This window comes from Rattus norvegicus, chromosome 1 (assembly GCF_021556685.1).
Source record: "Rattus norvegicus strain SHRSP/BbbUtx chromosome 1, alternate assembly SHRSP_T2T, whole genome shotgun sequence".
NCBI classification, from domain to species: Eukaryota; Metazoa; Chordata; class Mammalia; order Rodentia; family Muridae; genus Rattus; species Rattus norvegicus.
The window spans coordinates 173,767,050-173,788,196 of NC_141534.1; the positions used below are offsets into that span (position 1 = coordinate 173,767,050).

Sequence of the window (21,147 nt, forward strand, 5' to 3'; positions counted from 1 at the left end):
GTGCACACCCTTACTCACAGCACTAAGGAGGTGGAATCAGAGTCAGGAGAATCATGGGTTCAAGGACAAACAGGGTTATAGAATGAGGCCATATTTTAAAAAAAAATTCCTATTTCCACCATTGCTCTGAGGTCAGTGAGATCACATAGAAAATAGAAATTTCAGAGGGAGGAGAATCATTATTTTGATAGACACTAGCCCCTCACTCACTTCTCAAACTCAGGACTCATGAAAATTAGAAAAATGATTAGTTAGCCCATCTGCTACTCCAATTCTATTTCTATTACTATGTTGTGTTCTTTGTGAAATTATAAATATTGTATATATTTCCCAAAAGTTGGGTTCAAACTGTTTGAGAATAATCAGTTTCTCAAAAGTTTGGGAGCCTGCAGAACAACAATAATATATGTGTCAATGTCCCTTCTAAAGACTCAAGGATCTGCCTATGCTTGACCTTTATAAATGTTAATTTACAAACTAGGAAAAATGAAATTTACAAGCCCATTCAGGCATGTCCCAGCTTAAACACTAAGAATTCCTCTTCTTCCAACAGATCCTGATATGCACTCTTTCCTGAAAATAATCAGTAAACCAGAGAGGCAAAAACAAACAAAAATATTAAAAATCAGCGTAGAACCTGATTTGTGTGCTGAAGAATGTGTCTTCAAGTATACACTGCAGATTTATACCCACGTTCATGGCTACAGGAAACCAGACAAGAGTAACTGAGTTTATCCTCATGAGCTTCTCTTCCCTGCCTACTGAAATACAGACCTTGCTCTTCCTGGCATTTCTCAGCATCTATTTAGTCACTCTGCTGGGAAACAACCTCATCATTCTGGTGACATTGGCTGACCCCATGCTGCAAAGCCCCATGTATTTCTTTCTCAGGAACTTATTCATCTTAGAGATTGGCTTTAACCTGATCATTGTACCCAAAATGTTGGGGACTCTGATTGCCCAGAACACAAGTATCTCCATCCTTGGCTGTGCCACTCAGATGTATTTCTTCTTCTTCTTTGGAGTAGCTGAGTGCTTCCTCCTGGCCACCATGGCCTATGACCGCTATGTAGCCATCTGCAGTCCCTTACATTACCCAGTCATCATGAACCAAGGGACACGTGTCAAACTGGCTGCTGCTTCCTGGTTTCCAGGATTCCCTGTAGCCACTGTGTCTACCACATGGCTCTTCAGTTTTCCATTCTGTGCCGAAAACAAGGTGAATCACTTCTTCTGTTATGGTCCACCTGTGCTGAGGCTTGTCTGTGCAGACACAGCACAGTATGAAGTCTTTGCCATTGTCGGAACCATTCTGGTGCTCATGATACCCTGCCTGCTGATCCTTTGTTCCTACACTCTCATTGTAGCTTCCATCCTCAAGATTCCATCAGCTCAAGGGAAGCACAAAGCCTTTTCCACCTGCTCCTCACATCTGCTTGTTGTCTCTCTTTTCTATGACTTCCAGCCTCACTTACTTTAGGCCTAAATCAAATAATTCTCCTGAAAGCAAGAAATTGTTATCATTGTCCTACACTGTTGTGACTCCCATGTTGAAACCCATCATCTATAGCCTGAGAAATAATGAGGTAAAGAATGCCCTTAGCAGAACCTTCCACAAGGTCCTGGCCCTCAGAAAATTTATCCTGTAGATATTAAAATATATGGTTAATATTTTTCTGTTGGATTTTTGTCAGAAAATTGTATATGGACATCCTAAAACAATAATGATTTAGATGTTTTTTAAATGTCCCATACAGGATTAACAAAATTAAATGTTTCTAAATTACAAATTTTGCTTCAGTAGGAGTTTCAGAAAAGAAGAAAACAACCCTCTTCCAAATGAAGTATGATATACACATTTTGAAAAAAACCCAATGTTTCATGCAATGGTAGGCAAGATGTAAAATGCCACCCAACCCCCTGAGTTTCTACACCAATCATCATTCCAAAAATGTCCTCCAGTAAATTTATACATTCAAATGCATCCAGGAACCTACATGTCCACAACATTATTAATGTTATATACACTTATTGCCCGCATTGTTTTTTAATAATTTCTTATGTAAAGCCTTCATTGAACCCCCCACAAAAGATGTAAGACTAACTTGGGGATACAGAGGAGAATATAATCACTTTAGAGATTCAGTTAAAATAAAAATTATCTAAATCTCCAAATGTTTAATAAAAACAATCTTCCCCATTTATCCCTTTGCTTGTTAACTGTACAGTAAGTTGTATTATAGAGAGTACACTATTTTCATTCTGTATCTTCTTTGGATGGAATTTAGAAAGCTGGTTAATTTTAAGAAAAATAAATGTGGTTGATCCAACTAAGTTTAAGTTAACAGATTCCATTCAGAATTTAAAAGTTTTTAATTTTGTTTAAAACAGTATTGCAGTTGAATGGAGAGACAACCTAAACAGGTAAAAAAAAACCCAGGGTTAATATATTAAAAAGTCCCACAACACATCAACAGTGGCAGTAAAATAAGAGAAAAAGTAATCTTCCTGGAACATCATTTTTAATAACATAGAAACACCAAGTGCCAGGAAGATTTCTACATATGGAACTTTAGCATCCAAGTTTCACTCTAGGTATTTTATTGGAACAAATGTTTTAAATAAACTATTTGTCTTCTTCACTGAAGAGAGCTGGTCTATTTCATCTTTAATGAGCTGTTTAGGGAAGATTAGCCATGTACTGTGGTAATACCAACTGCATAAAACCCAAGCATCTGCTGTGAACAATTAGTTCTTTCTAAGATCCCAAGAACTTAGGATCAATGGAAATAGATGTTACTTGATGCCATCCACAAAAGAAACCCACATAGTGCCCATTGTTACACCCAAATCTCTTCTTGCAATCATTCTTCTTTTCTGTGCAAGTTCCACCCTTATGAAAGAGAAACTGATCTGAGGTTGTCTCGGGTGTCTAGTCAATTTAGTAGTCAATCTAGTATAGATTTTTCCAACAAGGGCACTTGTTCCTATGTCACCAGTTGCTCCACATATTATCCCCAAGGTTGTGCTAAATATTGACATATATCCAAAGTAAAATGATGTTTGAAATAAACCATACATCTTTGTTTTTAAAAAACATAGATTGCAGTCGATGCAGCAGGGAGAAAACTTGTCCATTGCCACCTATAATTCTCTCATTTAGCAGGAAGTATGTGCAAACAATGATCACACAGACAGTCACAAGGCACTGGATGAACAGCACCAAAATCATGAAGCCATAGTAGATCGTATATGCCCAGAAAGACAAGAAGGTGAAGTACACTTCAGTAAAGATTGAGCCAAAGAATAAAATTCCTCCCAGGCAAACAATAGACCATAAACCATTTTTTCCTCCAAGATAAGATGAGGCATAGCATTGACATGACAAGGGAAGTTGGGCTGACCTGACAGACTATGGTCCAGTATTATACCAATGAGATTTAGAGGAATGACAAGAAAAAAAAGATGTAATAAACAGTCACCATTGTTCCAAAAGGAATGGCTCTAGAAGCATGGTAATAAATGGCTATAAAGTTGAAGAAGGACGAAGTGCCACACACCATAACTGAGATTAGGAATGCCCAAACAAACATCTGCTTTATCTATCTCCTCCCTCCTTGTCTATTATACTGACTTCCTCCAAAGTACCCATTCACTGGAGAGGTAGCAGCATAGACAAATATGGCTATACTGAGCATTGATTGCCTCTCTGTATGTAAATCCTCTATCATGGCAACAATAATAACAATGAGAAACACAGCAAGTATCTGACATCCAGAGTCAATGACAGAGGAGAATATCAGAGGGTGACTTGACTGTCTGAACAGATATCCATGCCCATGTCATCCATTTCATCTCCTTTAACATATCAGTCAATATTTTTCTTAAAGTTCTCATTAAAACCATTGAAACTAATCCCACTAAGAAGACCATCATGAAGGTATTAAAAATTGAAAAACTAGTGAATACTATGTTGAAAAAGAATGGATCAACATATGCTCATGCATTGGCAGGATTAATATAGTAAAAATGGCCATTTTTCCAAAAGCAATCTAAAGATTCAATGCAATCCCCATCAAAATACCAATCCAATTCTTCAGAGAGTTAGACAGAACAATTTCCAAATTCATCTGGAATAACAAAAAACCCAGGAAAGCTAAAACTATCCTCAACAATAAAAGTACATCAGGGGGAATCACTATCCCTGAGCTCAATCAGTATTACAGAGCAATAGCGATAAAAACTGCATGGTATTGGTACAGAGACAGACAGATAGACCAATGGAATAGAATTGAAGACCCAGAAATGAACCCACACACCTATGGTCACTTGATTTTTGACAAAGAAGCCAAAACCATCCAATGGAAAAAAGATAGCATTTTCAGCAAATGGTACTGGTTCAACTGGAGGTCAACATGTAGAAGAATGCAGATCAATCCATGCTTATCACCCTGCACAAAGCTTAAGTCCAAGTGTATCAAGGACCTCCACATCAACCAGATATACTCAAACTAATAGAAGAAAAAGTGGAGAAGCATCTCAAACACATGGACACTGGAGAAAATTTCCTGAACAAAACACCAATGGCTTATGCTCTAAGATCTAGAATCGACAAATGGGATCTCATAAAACTGCAAAGCTTCTGTAAGGCAAAGGACACTGTGGTTAGGACAAAACGGCAACCAACAGATTGGGAAAAGATCTTTACTGATCCTACAACAGATAGTGGGCTTATATCCAAAATATACAAAGAACTCAAGAAGTTAGACTGCAGGGAGACAAATAACCCTATAAAAAATGGGGTTCAGAGCTAAACATAGAATTCACAGCTGAGGAATGCCGAATGACTGAGAAACACCTAAAGAAATGTTCAACATCTTTAGTCATAAGGGAAATGCAAATCAAAACAACCCTGAGATTTCACCTCAAACCAGTGAGAATGGTTAAGATCAAAAACTCAGGTGACATCAAATGCTGGTGAGGATGTAGAGAAAGAGGAACACTCCTCCATTGTTGATGGGATTACAGACTGGTACAACCATTCTGGAAATCAGTCTGGAGGTTCCTCAGAAAATTGGATATTGAACTACCTGAGGACCCAGCTATACCTCTCTTGAGCATATACCCAAAAGATGACCCAACATATAACAAAGACACATGCTCCACTATGTTCATAGCAGCCTTATTTATAATAGCCAGAAGCTGGAAAGAACCCAGATGCCCTTCAACAGAGGAATGGATACAGAAAATATGGTACATCTACACAATGGAATATTACTCAGCTATAAAAAACAATGACTTTATGAAATTCATAGGCAAATGGATGGAACTGGAAAATATCATCCTGAGTGAGGTAACCCAATCACAGAACAACACACATGGTATGCACTCATTGATAAGTGGCTATTAGCCCAAATGCTTGAATTACCCTAGATGCACAGAACACATGAAACTCAAGAAGGATGACCAAAATGTGAATGCTTCACTCCTTCTTTAATGGGGAACAAGAATACCCTTGGCAGGGAATAGGGAGGCAAAGTTTAGAAGAGAGGCAGAAGGAACACCCATTCAGATCCTGCCCGACATGTGGCCCATACAGCCACCCAATTAGATAAGATGGATGAAGCAAAGAAGTGCAGGCTGACAGGAACCGGATGTAGATGTCTCCTGAGAGACACAGCCAGAATACAGCAAATACATAGGCGAATGCCAGCAGCAAACCACTGAACTGAGAACGGGACCCCCGTTGAAGGAATCAGAGAAAGGACTGTAAGAGCTTGAAGGGGCTCGAGACCCCATATGAACAACAATACCAACCAACCAGAGCTTCCAGGGACTAAGCCACTACCCAAAGACTATACATGGACTGACCCTGGACTCTGACCTCATAGGTAGCAATGAATAGCCTAGTAAGAGCACCAGTGGAAGGGGAAGCCCTTGGTCCTGCCAAGACTGAACCCCCAGTGAAAGTGATTGTTGGGGGAGCGCAGCAATGTGGGGAGGATGGGGAGGGGAACACCCATATAGAAGGGGGGGTGGAGGGGTTAGGGGGATGTTGGCCCGGAAACCGGGAAGGGGAATAACAATCGAAATGTAAATAAGAAATACCCAAGTTAATAAATATAAAAAAATAAAAATAAAGAAAGAAATAAACTCATTTTTAAAGTAAAATAAGATATTTATCGAATCTATCTTCAAATTTTACATCTGATTTTTGTCCATTTTACCAAATATGACATCTGTATTTTAGCATTTGCAACCAGTTTGAACTTTCTTCCATAGTTAGATTAGCATCAACAATTAGATTACCAATAAAGTCTATTTCAAGTTTTTTGAAGTTTCAAAGATAGTAATCTTCTCCATTTTCATCTGCTTCACCAACAATACCCCGTCTTTTTATGTCTTCTATGTACATCTGATACCAATGGTGATTCTTGATAGCATACCCAAAGTCATCTCTCTTTTCCTTTTCTAAGTCAATCTCACAGTAAGTACCTGGCATCACTTCATCTTTAAATTTAATATCCAGACCACTAAATTCTTGAAGTGCTTCTTCCAAAGTTTCACAGTAATGACTGACACCTTTTTTTGACCCCACATATAATGGAAGTGGAAAGTATTTATATGTTTCTTGGAGATTGTGATAGGGCCCAACAGTATTCATCCATAAAACAACTTTTTTATTTCTTTCTTTCTTTTCTGGATATTTTTTACTTACATTTCAAATGTTATCCCCTTTCCTGGATTCCTCTCTGGAACCCCCCATCACATCTCCCTGCTTCTATGAGCATGCTCCCCTAGCCATCTACCCACTCTCTCCCACCTCCCCACCCTGGCGTTTCCCTACACTGGGTCATCAAACCTTCACAGAACCAAGGGCCTCTCCTTCCATTGATGCCCAACAAGGCCATCCTCTGTTACATATGTGGCTGGAGCCATGGGTCACTCCATGTGTATTCTTTGGTTAGTAGTTTAGTTCCTGGGGGGCTCAGCATCATCTAGTTGGTTGATATTGTTGTTCTTCCTATGGGGTTACAAACAACTTCAGTCCTTTCTCTCCAACTCCTCAACTGGGGAGCCCGGTTCTCAGTTCAATGGTTGACTTCCAGCACCTTCATCTCTATCAGTAAGGCTTTGGCAGAACCTCTCAGGAGCCACCTATATCAGGCTCCTATCAGCATATAGGTCTTGGCATCCACAAAGTGTCTGAGTTTGGGGACTGGATATGGGATGGATCCCCAGGTGGGGCAGTCCCTGGTTGGCCTTTCCTTCAGTCTCTGCTCCATACTTTGTCTCTGCATTTCCATCCATTGCCTAAGAATTTCATAAAATCATTGTTTTTAATAACTGAGTAGTATTCAATTGTGTAAATGTACCACATTTTCTGTATCCATTACCAGATGTCTTCTTGAAAGACATCTGGTTTCTTTTCAGCTTCTGGCTATTGTAAATAAGGCTGCTATGAGCATAATGGAGCATGTATCTTTGTTGTAAGTTGGAGCATCTTTTAGGTATATGCCCAGAAGTGCTATAGCTGGGTCCTCAGGTAGTACTGTGTCCAATTTTATGAGGACCCACCAGTCTAATTTCCAGAATACTTGTATTCTCACCAACAATGGAGGAGTGTTACTCTTTCTCCACATCCTCACCAACATTTGCTGTCACCTGAGTATTTGATCTTAGCCATTCTCACTGGTGTGAGGTGGAATCTCATGGTTGTTTTGATTTGCATTTCCCTGATGACTAAGGATGTTGAACATTTCTTTAGGTGCTTCTCAGCCATTCGATAATCCTCAGGTGAGAACTCTTTGTTTAGCTCTGTGCCCCATAGGGTTATTTGATTCTCTGGAGTCTAACTTCTTGAGTTCTTTGTGTATATTGGATATTAGCCCTCTATTGGATGCAGGATTAGTAAAGATATTTCATGATCTAATGATTGCCATTTTATCCTATTGGCAGTATCCTTTGTCTTACAGAAGCTTCGCAATTTTATGAGGTCCCATTTGTGGAGTCTTGATCTTAGAGTATAAGCCAGTGGTGCTTATATAGTGAATTGCGTTGATGGACTTCCATATATTGAAACATCCCTGGATCCCTGGTATGAAGCCTACTTGATAATGATGGAAGATTATTTTGATGTGTTCTTGGACTCAGTTTGTGAGAATTGTATTGAGTATTTTTAAAACTATATTCGTAAGTGTGTTCTTGCTAGTCAGACTGAGCCTGAGGCAGTGGCAGCAGAAGCAGCAGAAGCAGCAGAAGCAGCAGGAGCAGCAGGAGAAGCAGAAGCAGCAGGAGCAGCAGGAGAAGCAGCATCAACAATGCAAGGGCTGCCACCAAGCCAGAAGCATGACCAGAAGTGGCCTCATTCTTCATACTCCCACAGGCTATGGGCAGACCCACCAACTTCTCTGCTGATGCTACTGATTCACATCAACCTGGTGCAGACAAATGCATGGAGCTGAGGCCCAGCCACTGTGTCAGCCAAGGTCACCGCCCGCTCTTCTCCACCTCTGCCCGCTCTTCTCCACCTCTGCCCGCTGGCCTCCCAGTATTTGTTGAATGGAGAAAATATATTTGTGATTCATATCTACCTATTGATCTCCATTGTGATGAATTCTGGTTGCAAATATGGATTTTGGAAATCTCAATGGAAGAAGAAAAACAAATGTAGTTTAGACATATTATTGGCATCAATACAAAATTTCCTTTACCTGCCAAAGATGCACTCACAAAAATGTATCTTTATTTTCTTACTTAGTTTCTATTCTTACTTAGTTTTTATTCTATACTCATAAACTTATCTAGATTTTGAGGGGAATATGAAACATAAGGAACCCAGAGGGGAAAAAATGCAAGATAACCTACGAATATTGTAGACAAAAGAGGTTTCAAACTCTCTTGAATTTAAAAGGTATGGCCTAGTGGTTTAGATGCCCACAGGTGAGAACTATTATGGCTTCCCATAGTGACCTTCTTCTTGGGCTTGCCATTCCTGTACTCCGTAAGCTTCCGTATTGTCCATGCTTTTCACCTTTCCAATGAACACATATTTGCCATCCAACCACTTCGATCTGGGCAAGCCAGATGAAATTTAGAACTATTTGTGCTTTGTTCAGCTTTTTCTATGAACAAAGTACCAGGGCCTGTTTGCTTCAGGATGAAGTTCTTATCTTCAGATTTTTTCCCTGTGGGTGGACTTCCTGAGAGTGACATTACGGCATGTGAAGCCACCACCTCACCAAATGAATCTTGGAACAATTCTGTGAACAGAGGAAGCTTTATAACCAAGCCCTGTACAGTGCTCAGAGTTTGATAGTTTTCTTGTGGAACTTTGTTTGCAAACATCTCACAGGATATTCATTCAGTCCACGGGTTCAACATCAACATCAAACACAATATCAAAGAACAGTGGGGTTGATCATAGCTGATAGCAACTGGCTACAGAGGACAGCAGAATCTTCAAAGCTTTATCCCTTAATTTACTGAGTCTGTTGGCATTTCAACAGTTCCATAGCAGATTTCAAGATTATTTTACTCCTGTGGAATACACACACACACACACACACACACACACACACACACACACACACACATTTTTCTGTATAAAATGGCTAGTAATGTTAACATGGGACCATATTGAAGAAAAAGAGGGAAAATCATTTTGAATCATAGTCATTTCCTCTTTCTCTGTGTAATTTGAACTCTTCATTCTTCAAAAGATTTTGAAAGTCCTGATCCCACCCTCGGAATCAGTCTCCTCTTGAAAAGGTTCATTATTCATGCCTTTGAGGTATTGTTTCTTCTGAGCTAACTAGGATGCATCACAGAACACTAGTTCCATAGCCCTCATGAACATGCCTGCATAACCTCAATGGCCACTTCCTTCCCACTGAGTCCTTCCCAGGGAGAATGTCCTGAGATTCTGTGAGCACCCTGGCTCACATGTAGGTCCTTATGCCTTGTTGAAGTGGTATCTTACGCATCAGTCATGGTACTGCTTTCATCAGAGCATGAATTACAGACCAGCTGAGACCAGGAGATCTTTAATTCTAGGATTCCTTTCATAACCTCATGGCACTTTATTTTATAGATGTGTCATTCATTTATTTATTCATTTACTGTTACAAATCTTGCTGTCAAGATTGACCTTTTCCATATTCTTTTAACGTTTCTAGTGGTAGTCTGACAGATATAAATCTAGAAAACAAACATCTTGAGCAAATATAAATATATGAATTTTTAAGTGAAATAAATCTAGAAGGATCAGGAAAAATTAATGAGTATGTGAGAAAAAAGGTACACATTTCATTTGAACCTCAGAATACATACTTCAGGTAATTAATACCGTTAATGTATTGGTATCTCATTTTTCTTTTAAAAGGCTGTCACAATTAGGTTGGCCAAATTCATGCAGTCTTTCAAGGACCTGTTGTGATGTCTCATGCAGTGTGTATTACTTTTATGTGCTTATATTCCAAGTTTATTGATAATTTCAATTTTATAAATACTTGTGTTTATTTTTTAAACAAATTTGCCTTCTCTTGAAGTACCTGCAGCTTTTTCAAAACCAAAACGTCACAGATGTTTCTGTTTCAGTATATCAAAAACCTTATGTTCCACAAAATGACACAAAAAATACTGGGAGGATGTGAATAAAGTTAGAGTCAGATAAAAAGCATAGAACTTCAAACCCAAAGTATTGTCATAAATAACACTTGATACACAATACACACAGTCAAGACAGACAAATGAGGGAGGCTGAAGGTTGGCACCATATATATTTAACACACACAACAAAAAAGAATGAAAATTTCAATGATATTTCCACTAGAATATTAGATGTTGAGGCAGATGAATGTGATCATCTAATCTAGTCAAGCATCCTACAGATGATCATGAAAGGCAATGCCATATCCCAGAAACCAAAACCAAATCAATCAATATGGGATTGGCCCATAGCTATGGATGTAGCCTTCAATTTAAGCACTACTTTTAATATTTATAAAACGAATATCCATGAGGACTCATAATGCCAGAGTCAAGCAATAATTAACACAATGTTGAATATGTCATTTCTTTATTTGTGTTCACCTTGCACAAAAAAAAATCTCTAAATTATAAAATGTGCATTGTGTTTTGTATTGGGCTGGGTACATTCACCTGTGCATGCAGCTGTATTCATGTAGAGGGGGAAGAGGTCACTGAGTATGTCCTCTATCATTCTCCCTCATTCCTTTGAGACAGGATATCTCATTAAAGCAGAAACACCATTTTAGATAGGCTGGCTGGCTACCAAGCAAATTCCAGGACCTGCCTGACTTTGCTCCCTAGTTCTGGGGTTGCAAACCTATATGGCCATGTCTGGCTTTTTTTTCTTTTTCTTTTTCTTTTTTTCGGATCTGGGGACCGAACCCAGGGCCTTGCACTTGCTAGGCAAGCGCTCTACCACTGAGCTAAATCCCCAACCCCCATGTCTGGCTTTTTACAGTGGTGTTGGGGATTTTTCAAGAGATGAGATACCTCCCTGTCCCTGATTTTTATAGTATAGTATAGTATAGAGTTCTATAGTATAAAAATTGATAAATGAATGGGATAGTGCAGCTTTTTAAAATTATACTGACTTAAAGTAGCATGAGAATGAATTAATTCAAAGTATTTTTTAATTTTTTTACTAGATAAGTTTCTATACTTACATTTCAAATGGTATTCCCTTTCCCAGTTTCCTGTCCATAAGCCCGCATCCCTATACCTTCCACCATATGGGTGTTCCCCCTACCTCATTTACCACCCCCGGACACTCCCCTGCACTGTGGGTCCAACCTTGGCAGGACCAAGGGCTTCCCCTTTCACTGGTGCCCCAACAAGGCTATTCTCTACTACATATGCTGTTGGAGCCCTGGGTCAGTCCATGTATAGACTTTCTGTAGTGGTTTAGTCTCTGGAAGCTCTGGTTGGTTGGAATTATTGTTCTTATGGGGTTGCAAGCCCCTTCAGCTCTTTCAATCCTTCCTCTAATTCCTCCCCAAAGGGGTCCTGTTCTCAGTTCAGTGATTTTTTTTTCAGATCCATAGACTTTGTTAATAATCTACAACAATGCAACCAGCCAATAGCTTTTAACCTTCATTCTTCTCTCACTCATTACATCAACCTCAGTTTCCACTCCCTCCACTTCTTCCAGCCCCTCTCCCCACTTCTTATCTTCCCCAGATGAACCCCTCCTCTACTTGCCTTCAAAGTAAACAGAAAACAGAAAACAAAACAACAACAAAAAACAACAAAAAAAAAACAAAAAACCAAAAGTAGGTCTCCCAGGAATATACACCAGGCATGGTATAACAAGATAAAGTAAGACCAGGCCCACACCCTCATATCAAGGCTGGATGAGGCAACCCAATAGCAGGAAAAGTGTCATGAAAGCAGGTGAGACAGTCAAAGACAGTCCCCACTCGCACTGTTAGGAACCCCACAAGTACTGCAAGCTGCAGAACCATGATGGATATGCAGAGAACCAATGTCAGTCTCATGCAGGCTCTCTGGTTATCACCTCAGTCTCAGTGGGCCTCTAGGAGCCTGCTTATTTGATACTGGAGGCAATGTTATCCTGCTGTTCTTGACCCAGCTGGCTCCTACAATCCTTCTTCCCCCTCTTCTGCAGGGTTCTTCTGGCTACAAATAGTGTTTGGCTGTGGGTTGCTGTATCTGCTCCCATTGGTTACTGGATGAAGCCCCTCAGAAAACAATAAATATAGGTGCTCATCTAATGAATATAGAAGAATATTATTAAGAATTGTTTCATTGACTTTTTTACTAGTTCTGTTTGATCCTATCCTGGATCTTCTAGCTATCCAGGCACTGGTTCCTGGACAGCCTAAATATTTAAACTTAAATACCCCTTTCTTTTTTTATTTTGTATTTGTTCTACTATAGCCCTCTTCAAGCTTAATCCTTTCAGCCCCATTCTATATTTGTTTTGTTTTGTTTTAATTTTTTATTAGATGTATTTCTTTACTTGCATTTCAAACGTTATTCCCCTTCCCAGTTTCCCTTCCATAAGCCTCCATTCCCTCCCCTCCCCCAACCCCATATGGGTATTCCCTCTATACATCCCCTTTATTCCCCCTCCCATATTCCCCTGCACTGGGGGTCCAACATTGGCAAGATCAAGGGCTTCCTCTTTCCCTGGTGCCCCAACAAGGCTATTCTCTGCTACATATGCATTTGGAACCCTGGGGCAGTCTTTCTTTTTTTTTATTTATTTATTGTTTTTTTTTTTCATTTTTTTTTATTAACTTGAGTATTTCTTATATACATTTCAAGTGTTATTCCCTTTCCCGGTATCCGGGCAAACATCCCCCTCCCCCCTCCCCTTCCTTATGGGTGTTCCCCTCCCAACCCTCCCCCCATTGCCGCCCTCCCCCCACCAGTCTAGTTCACTGGGGGTTCAGTCTTAGCAGGACCCAGGGCTTCCCCTTCCACTGGTGCTCTTACTAGGATATGCATTGCTACCTATGAGGTCAGAGTCCAGGGTCAGTCCATGTATAGTCTTTGGGTAGGGGCTTAGTCCCTGGAAGCTCTGGTTGCTTGGCATTGTTGTACATATGGAGTCTCGAGCCCCTTCAAGCTCTTCCAGTTCTTTCTCTGATTCCTTCAACGGGGGTCCTATTCTCAGTTCAGTGGTTTGCTGCTGGCATTCGCCTCTGTATTTGCTGTATTCTGGCTGTGTCTCTTAGGAGCGATCTACATCCGGCTCCTGTCGGTCTGCACTTCTTTGCTTCATCCATCGTGTCTAATTGGATGGCTGTATATGCATGGGCCACATGTGGGGCAGACTCTGAATGGGTGTTCCTTCAGTCTCTGTTTTAATCTTTGCCTCTCTCTTCCCTGCCAAGGGTATTCTTGTTCCCCTTTTAAAGAAGGAGTGAAGCATTCACATTTTGATCATCCGTCTTGAGTTTCATTTGCTCTAGGCATCTAGGGTAATTCAAGCATTTGGGCTAATAGCCACTTATCAATGAGTGCATACCATGTATGTCTTTCTGTGACTGGGTTAGCTCACTCAGGATGATATTTTCCAGTTCCAACCATTTGCCTACGAATTTCATAAAGTCGTTGTTTTTTATAGCTGAGTAATATTCCATTGTGTAGATGTACCACATTTTCTGTATCCATTCCTCTGTTGAAGGGCATCTGGGTTCTTTCCAGCTTCTGGCTATTATAAATAAGGCTGCAATGAACATAGTGGAGCACGTGTCTTTTTTATATGTTGGGGCATCTTTTGGGTATATGCCCAAGAGAGGTATAGCTGGATCCTCAGGCAGTTCAATGTCCAATTTTCTGAGGATTCTCCAGACTGATTTCCAAAATGGTTGTACCAGTTTGCAATCCCACCAACAATGGAGGAGTGTTCCTCTTCCTCCACATCCTCGCCAGCATCTGTTGTCAAACTTATGGGGCAGTCTTTCAGTAGTGATTTAGTCCTTGGAAGCTTTGGTTGGTTGGCATTGTTGTTTTTATGGGGTTGCAAGCTCCTCCAACTCTTTCAATACTTCCTCTAATTCCCTCAAGGGGGTCCTGTTCTCAGTTCAGTTGTTTGCTGCTAGCATTGACCTCTGTATTGGACATGGTCTGGATGTGTCTCTCAAGAGATATCTATATCCGGTCCCTTTCAGCATGCATTTTCTAGCTTCATCAATCTTATCTAGTTTTGGTGGCTGTATGTGTGTCAGGCTCTGAATGGCCATTCCTTGAGACACTGCTCTAAACTTTGCTTCCATATTCCCTCCTATGGATATTTTTCCTCTTTTTTTTATATTTCAAACACCATACTAATATGATAGACAATCATTTCTGATATTTTACATAAAATTAACACATAAATCAATCACATAATATAATATTCATATTATGAATTTTTGTTGAATTAGCTAATTATGTAAGTCCTTTCTAGTATGCACAGTATAGTTAAACTAAGACTTAGAGTGTTATTTAAATGTGAAAAATCAGTGGTCTATCATTTATATGTCAGAAATCATACAAGACTCTCTGGCTTAAGGATTTGTTCAAATTCAGGCATATTGTAGGATGAATTTAATATTTATTTAATATTTCTTGATTTGAACACAAATTTGAATTTTAACATTACAATCATAATGTGTTTATTTAAAACAACCAGTAGCAACCCTATAACCTAAGAAAATGTCTTTTTTTCTCCATTTTTATTAACTTGGGTATTTCTTATTTACATTTCAATTTTTATTCCCTGTCCCGATTTCCAGGCAAACATCCTCCTAACCCTTCCCCTTATATGAGTGTACCCTCCCCATCCTCCTCCCATTACTGGCCTCCCCCGAACAATACCGTTCATTGAGGGTTCAGTCTTGGCAGGACCAAGAGCTTCCCCTTCCACTGGTGCTCTTACTAGGCTATTCATTGCTACCTATGCAGTTGGAGCCCAGAGTCAGTCCATGTATAGTCTTAGGGTAGTGGCTTAGTTCCTGGAAGCTCTGATTGGTTGGCATTGTTGTTCATATGGGGTCTCAAGCTCCATCAAGCTCTTCCAGTCCTTTCTCTGATTCCTTCAACGGGGGTCCCCGTTCTCAGTTCAGTGGTTTGCTGCTGGCATTCGCCTATGTAATTGCTGTATTCTGGCTGTGTCTCTCAGGAGAGATCTACATCCGGTTCCTGTCAGCCTGCACTTCTTTGCTTCATCCATCTTATCTAATTGGGTGGCTGTATGGGCCACATGTCGGGCAGGATCTGAATGGGTGTTCCTTCTGCCTCTGTTCTAAACTTTGCCTCCCTATTCCCTGCCAAGGGTATTCTTGTTCCCCATTAAAGAAGGAGTGAAGCATTCACATTTTAGTCATCCTTCTTGAGTTTCATGTGTTCTGTGCATCTAGGGTAATTCAAGCATTTGGGCTAATAGCCACTTATCAATGAGTGCATACCATGTGTGTTTTTCTGTGATTGGGTTACTTCACTCAGGATGATATTTTCCAGTTCCATCCATTTGCCTATGAATTTCATAAAGTCATTGTTTTTGATAGCTGAGTAATATTCCATTGTGTAGATGTACCACATTTTCTGTATCCATTCCTCTGTTGAAGGGCATCTGGGTTCTTTCCAGTTTCTGGCTATTATAAATAAGGCTATATGAGCATAGAGGAGCATGTGTCTTTCTTGTATGTTGGAGCATCTTTTAGCTATATGCCCAATAGAGGTATAGCTGGATCCTCAGGTAGTGGAATTCCCATTTTCCGAGGAACTTCCAGACTGATTTCCAGAGTGGTTGTACCAGTTTGCAATTCCACCAACAATGGAGGAGTGTTCCTCTTTCTCCACATCCTCACCAGCATCTGCTCTCTCGTGAGATTTTTATCTTAGCCATTCTGATTGGTGTGAGGTTGAGTCTCAGGCTTGTTTTGATTCACATTTCCCTGATGGCTAAGGAAGTTGAACATTTCTTTAGATGCTTTTTGACCATCCAATAATCCTCAGCTGAGAGTGCTTTGTTTAGCTGTGTACCACATTTTTAATAGGGTGATTTGGCTCTCTGGAGTCTAATTCTTGAGTTCTTTTTATATTTTGGATATTATCCCTCTATCCAATGTAGGATTGGTAAAGATCTTTTCCCAATCTGTTGGTTGCCATTTTGTCCTAATGACAGGGTCTTTTGCTTTACAAAAGTTTTGCAGTTCAGTGATTTGCTGCTGGTATTGGTCTCTCTATTGGACATGCTCTGGATGTGTCTCTCAGGAGAGATCTATATCCAGTCCTTTTCAGCATGCACTTTTTAAATTCATCAATCTCATCTAGTTTTGGTGGCTGTATATATATGGGCCACATGTGTGTCAGGCTCTGAATGGCCATTCCTTCAGTCGCTGCTCTAAACTTTGTTTCCATATCTCCTCCTATAGATATTTTTCCCCTTTCAAGAAGGAGTGGGAGCATCAGCAGTTAATTCAAAGTATTTTTAAGAAGAATTTTTGGGAAGTGGTGGTGAATGGTATATGTGTAATTGTGCTACTCCAAAGACAAGGGATAATTCTGGAGAAAGACTAATTCCTACAGCAGAACCTAGGTGTCCTGAGGGAATAGAGAAGACAGGAAACCTATGTAAAAGGAGGGGCTCTGGAGTATTTCCCTTCTCACACCTTCTTCTGCATGTTAAGAACTTCTGACTTCCAAACCAATGGAAATTCATCTTGTTTCAGGACAAAAAGATAATCACTACATATCATATTGTCTCCGAATTAGTTCCCGAGTCAGAAAGTCAAGACAATTTATTACTAAAGGAATAACTGAGTCAAGCCAGTACAGTACAGAGAGGAGACAAAGTGAAGCAAAGCTTCAATTTTATATTAATTCCTGGCATCAGCCTCATCCTACAGTGGAAAAAAAGCCACTGAGCCCAGAGAACCCAGCCATGATGAGCACCAGTACCAGGAAGTGCAGACTAATCTCATCACCAGAGGCCTGCATACTCAACGTTTCTATCAATGCATTTATTTACGGTTTTCTCTCTTCATTTTTTTTCATTTTTAAAAAGTTGACCAATGATGTTAATAAATAAAGTATTTATATATGCATAAAAGTGGGGAGGTGTTTCAGAGCAGGCAGCACTAGCAAAGGGGGGATGCTGGCCTGGACTTCTGTAGAAAAAAAAATGGATGAACTTACAAAAAGAAAGGCTTTTTAAAATCATTTTGTTTGTTTGTTTGTTTTTATTCCCTTAAGTTGAAGTAAAAGTTTCATGGTTCTGAAATCTGCATGCTGCATACACAGCCAAAGGACCATAGAATTCAGCACCCCTCTTCCTCCATGCACAACTCAAGAGATATGAGGCTCTGGTCTGCAGCTACTGACACATCTGTCTTCAACTCTTGCGGAGAGAGTAACCTGCTGGTTAGTGTTCTAACAGTTTTGAAACACACAACCCATTCCAGAGAAATGCCCTTGAAACGCTTCCTTCAAGTTACTAAGGGAGGGGCTGGGCCTGAGAAGGGATCTATGGCCATCAGGTTAGCGTCCCAGGGGCAGTCTCCAAACAACTGAAAGGGAACTGCAAAGGCATTTCCCAGCAGAGCTCGGCCCTTTCTTGGGGTCTGGTGGACATGTGAGGCTCTCTGCCCTACTGGAGTGTGCTAGTGGAGTATGAAGGGATCATAACACTGAAGTAAAAGAAAGCCCGCACACCATGGAACGAAAGTATGTTAACCACACGAGGAAGCATTGCAGTCAGCGTGCGTCACGTCCCTTTGTCCAGTTCTGTTCCAGTCCAAATTCACTCTGAGTCACAGCTGTTGAAGCTTGACCTCTGGAGCTGCTGCTCGCAGACTCCGAGCTGCTACTGCTGAGACTTGATTGGCCTCCTGAGGGAGCTGAGACAGAATTGGGGAATTTCCAAGCATAGACACCCTTCAGCTGCAGCACGTCTTCATCTTACGTCATCTATTCAGTTTTTTCTTACTAACGACTGGTCTTTTAAAAGACATCAATGGGGGAAACCTCAGTTCTTCAACACAAGCTTTGTAAGTTGAAAAATAACCCATCAGGCCAAGGTCTTGACATTTAATTTTCAACTAAGTAATAATATACAGAGTTTAAGAAAAGGCCTGCTCCATGTTATTTGTTTGTTTGGTTGATTGGTTTGGTTTGGTTTGTTTTTTAAGGCTGCTGAATGGTTTTGGAATGCAGGATTAGACTGTATTAGCTCTGAACATTGTGGCCTCAGCCAAGAACAAACAGGCCAGGCCTGGAAGCACCCACCACTGCAATCTGCCAAGGCTCTCCTTGACTTTCCACATGGGTCCCTGTTCAAGAATTTCCAGTTAGTCGAGAAGACAGGTTCTTCTGACCCCCAGACCTCAGAGAGCTAAGTCAGAGCCTTGTATTGTATGATTTTACTTGGGGTGGGGGTGGGGTCCCTGCAGTTTCTTCCATTGCTTCTATGCAGAGCCAAGGACTCATCCTTACCCATCCCTACATGGGAGATATTTAAAATATCTAAGGTAGATCCCTCCAGGCCTTGTGGATGTGGACTGTCTGTGGGCATCAAGCTTGGGAAGTGGCTGGCTGGCTGGCTGGCAGGCTGGCTGGCATGTCTAGACACCTGGTAAGTTATCAGCAAGTTAAACTTGTAAGCCAGTTTTGTTTATAATAAAGATATAAGTAGATTTTAAGGTTTCATTTTCTCAAGGTTACTCTTGTTTTTTAAAGGTATTTCTTAAACAGATCTTTAAGAGAGTTTTTAAGCTGTGAGTGTAAGGATTAAACATGAACAAACTGACAGGCCTTCACATGGGGTCTCAGTGGTGGCCTACCACGACAGTTTAGCCAGTGTGTCTAGGCAAGGCACAGTGCCTGGGCATGCACAGAGTTAGTGCCCCATGAGCTGTTAGGCAAGCAAAGTCTGGCCTTGGGGTGATGCCTGTCCCTGCAGCATGGCTGTTGCACAGAGCTGGGCATGGCGTGGAGGGTCTGGAATTCCTTGGTCCCTACTGAGCAGCCTTGATCATTGGTGCTTTTAACTTTTGTTCTCTTTCTGTCCAGACTTAAACTGTTTTGTCTTCAGAGTTTTGGAGAACCCTGGTCCCCACAGTGCCAGACTGCGGGGAAACTGCCATTCCCTTCTTGTGAGTTATAGAGACTTAGATTGTCCTGTGCAGAGGCAGAGGGCAGCTGTCTACAGACTTCCTTAAGGGTTGCATGCAGGGCTCAGATGGGCACTTAACATAGTCTTTGCGGTTCATATCTCCTCATGCTGGGTAGCTCAGCTTGTTTACAGACTGGAGACATATTCTTGTGTGGTTTTCTCAGTTTTGTCCTGCAGCTGTCATGCCTTTACAGTCACTTGAGAAATGCAAGCCCACTGTTAAAGCTATGTCCCTGATTCTGGCATAACACTTCCAGAAGATATAGATAGATAGATAGATAGATAGATAGATAGATAGATAGATAGATAGATAGATAGATAGATATAGATATAGATATAGATATATAGATATAGATATTTAAAATGTTTCTTTTCTGCACTATGTGAACTCAAGTTTGCCACAACCTTTCTTAAACTTTTTCCTATTTCTTGTATATTCCTGTAGATGTCAGTTACTGAAAATGAGTCCATTGCAAGCATTTAGCTTGTTTTATGCAGTGCTGGCCTCAACACCACAAGGTAAAAGACAGTAGGAAGTACTCTGGTGTCTCTGGTTATCATGAACCTTTCTCCTAGGGTATTTGTTTTGTTTTCATAATAAAAAGAAAGGGAAAAAAGTCACCCACAAACCACACAATCACTGATCTCAGTCAGACAGAGATGGCTTATTGAATGCACACCCTAAAACTGATCAATCAGGACCATAGCTCAGAATTTGTGGCTGAGGCTATGACCCTGAACATTTCTCAGGGCAGACTTACAAAGGAAAAAGAAACTCAATGAGATCATGTGCAGGTGGAGGAAGTACTGCCTGGTGGTCAGTTCTGACTCAAGCTGTTTTGGCTAGCAAGACAGAGCAGTTCTAAATGATCTTTATTCTGATTTCTCCCATGTTGAAATTACAGTTCTCAGATTTCTTAATATCAACAAACTTCAGAACATACAGAACATAAAAGTGTATGTGTTCAGCATGACCCTGCTCTGAGTCAAGTTATTTCTCTGTGTCAATGACTGGCAGTCATATTATAGCAACAATGCGAAAAAGCTGGCAGGCATGGAACAGAATGGCTACAGATATGCTCCGGATAGGCAGGTCTCAACATTTACCCTATGTTACAGTCATAAAATATGTGTATTTGTACTCACTTCCCATTGAGGGTGTAAAGAAGAGGAGAAACAGAAAGAGGACATTCTTTCAGATATTTCAGTCTCAGAGGGGTTTCTTAGATCCAAGAGAATTCTTCTAAAGATAGCATTCTGCTAAAGGTGCCAGAAAATCTGAAAGTAAAGCTTGTACCAAGTTTAGGAATATGGTGCATTTTCATATTATAAATAAGTTTACTACTTTGATTTTTTAAAATTAAAGCTTCTAGAAGCTGAAGATGGATTAACGGAGTCTGCAAAATTGGAACAGTGAAAGAATATAAACGCTAGAGGATGGGGTGGAATGCTGTAACAGGTTATCTTCTGGACACCGTATGGCTACTGCA

General features: G+C 40.5%; 2 pseudogenes; one reads left to right on the forward strand and one right to left on the reverse strand.

The window, feature by feature from the left end:
- Or10a5c-ps1 (olfactory receptor family 10 subfamily A member 5C, pseudogene 1) lies at positions 698 to 1,649 on the forward strand (annotated as a pseudogene).
- Tm9sf3-ps1 (transmembrane 9 superfamily member 3, pseudogene 1) lies at positions 2,797 to 9,216 on the reverse strand (annotated as a pseudogene).
- Between the last annotated feature and the right edge of the window lie 11,931 nt (positions 9,217 to 21,147).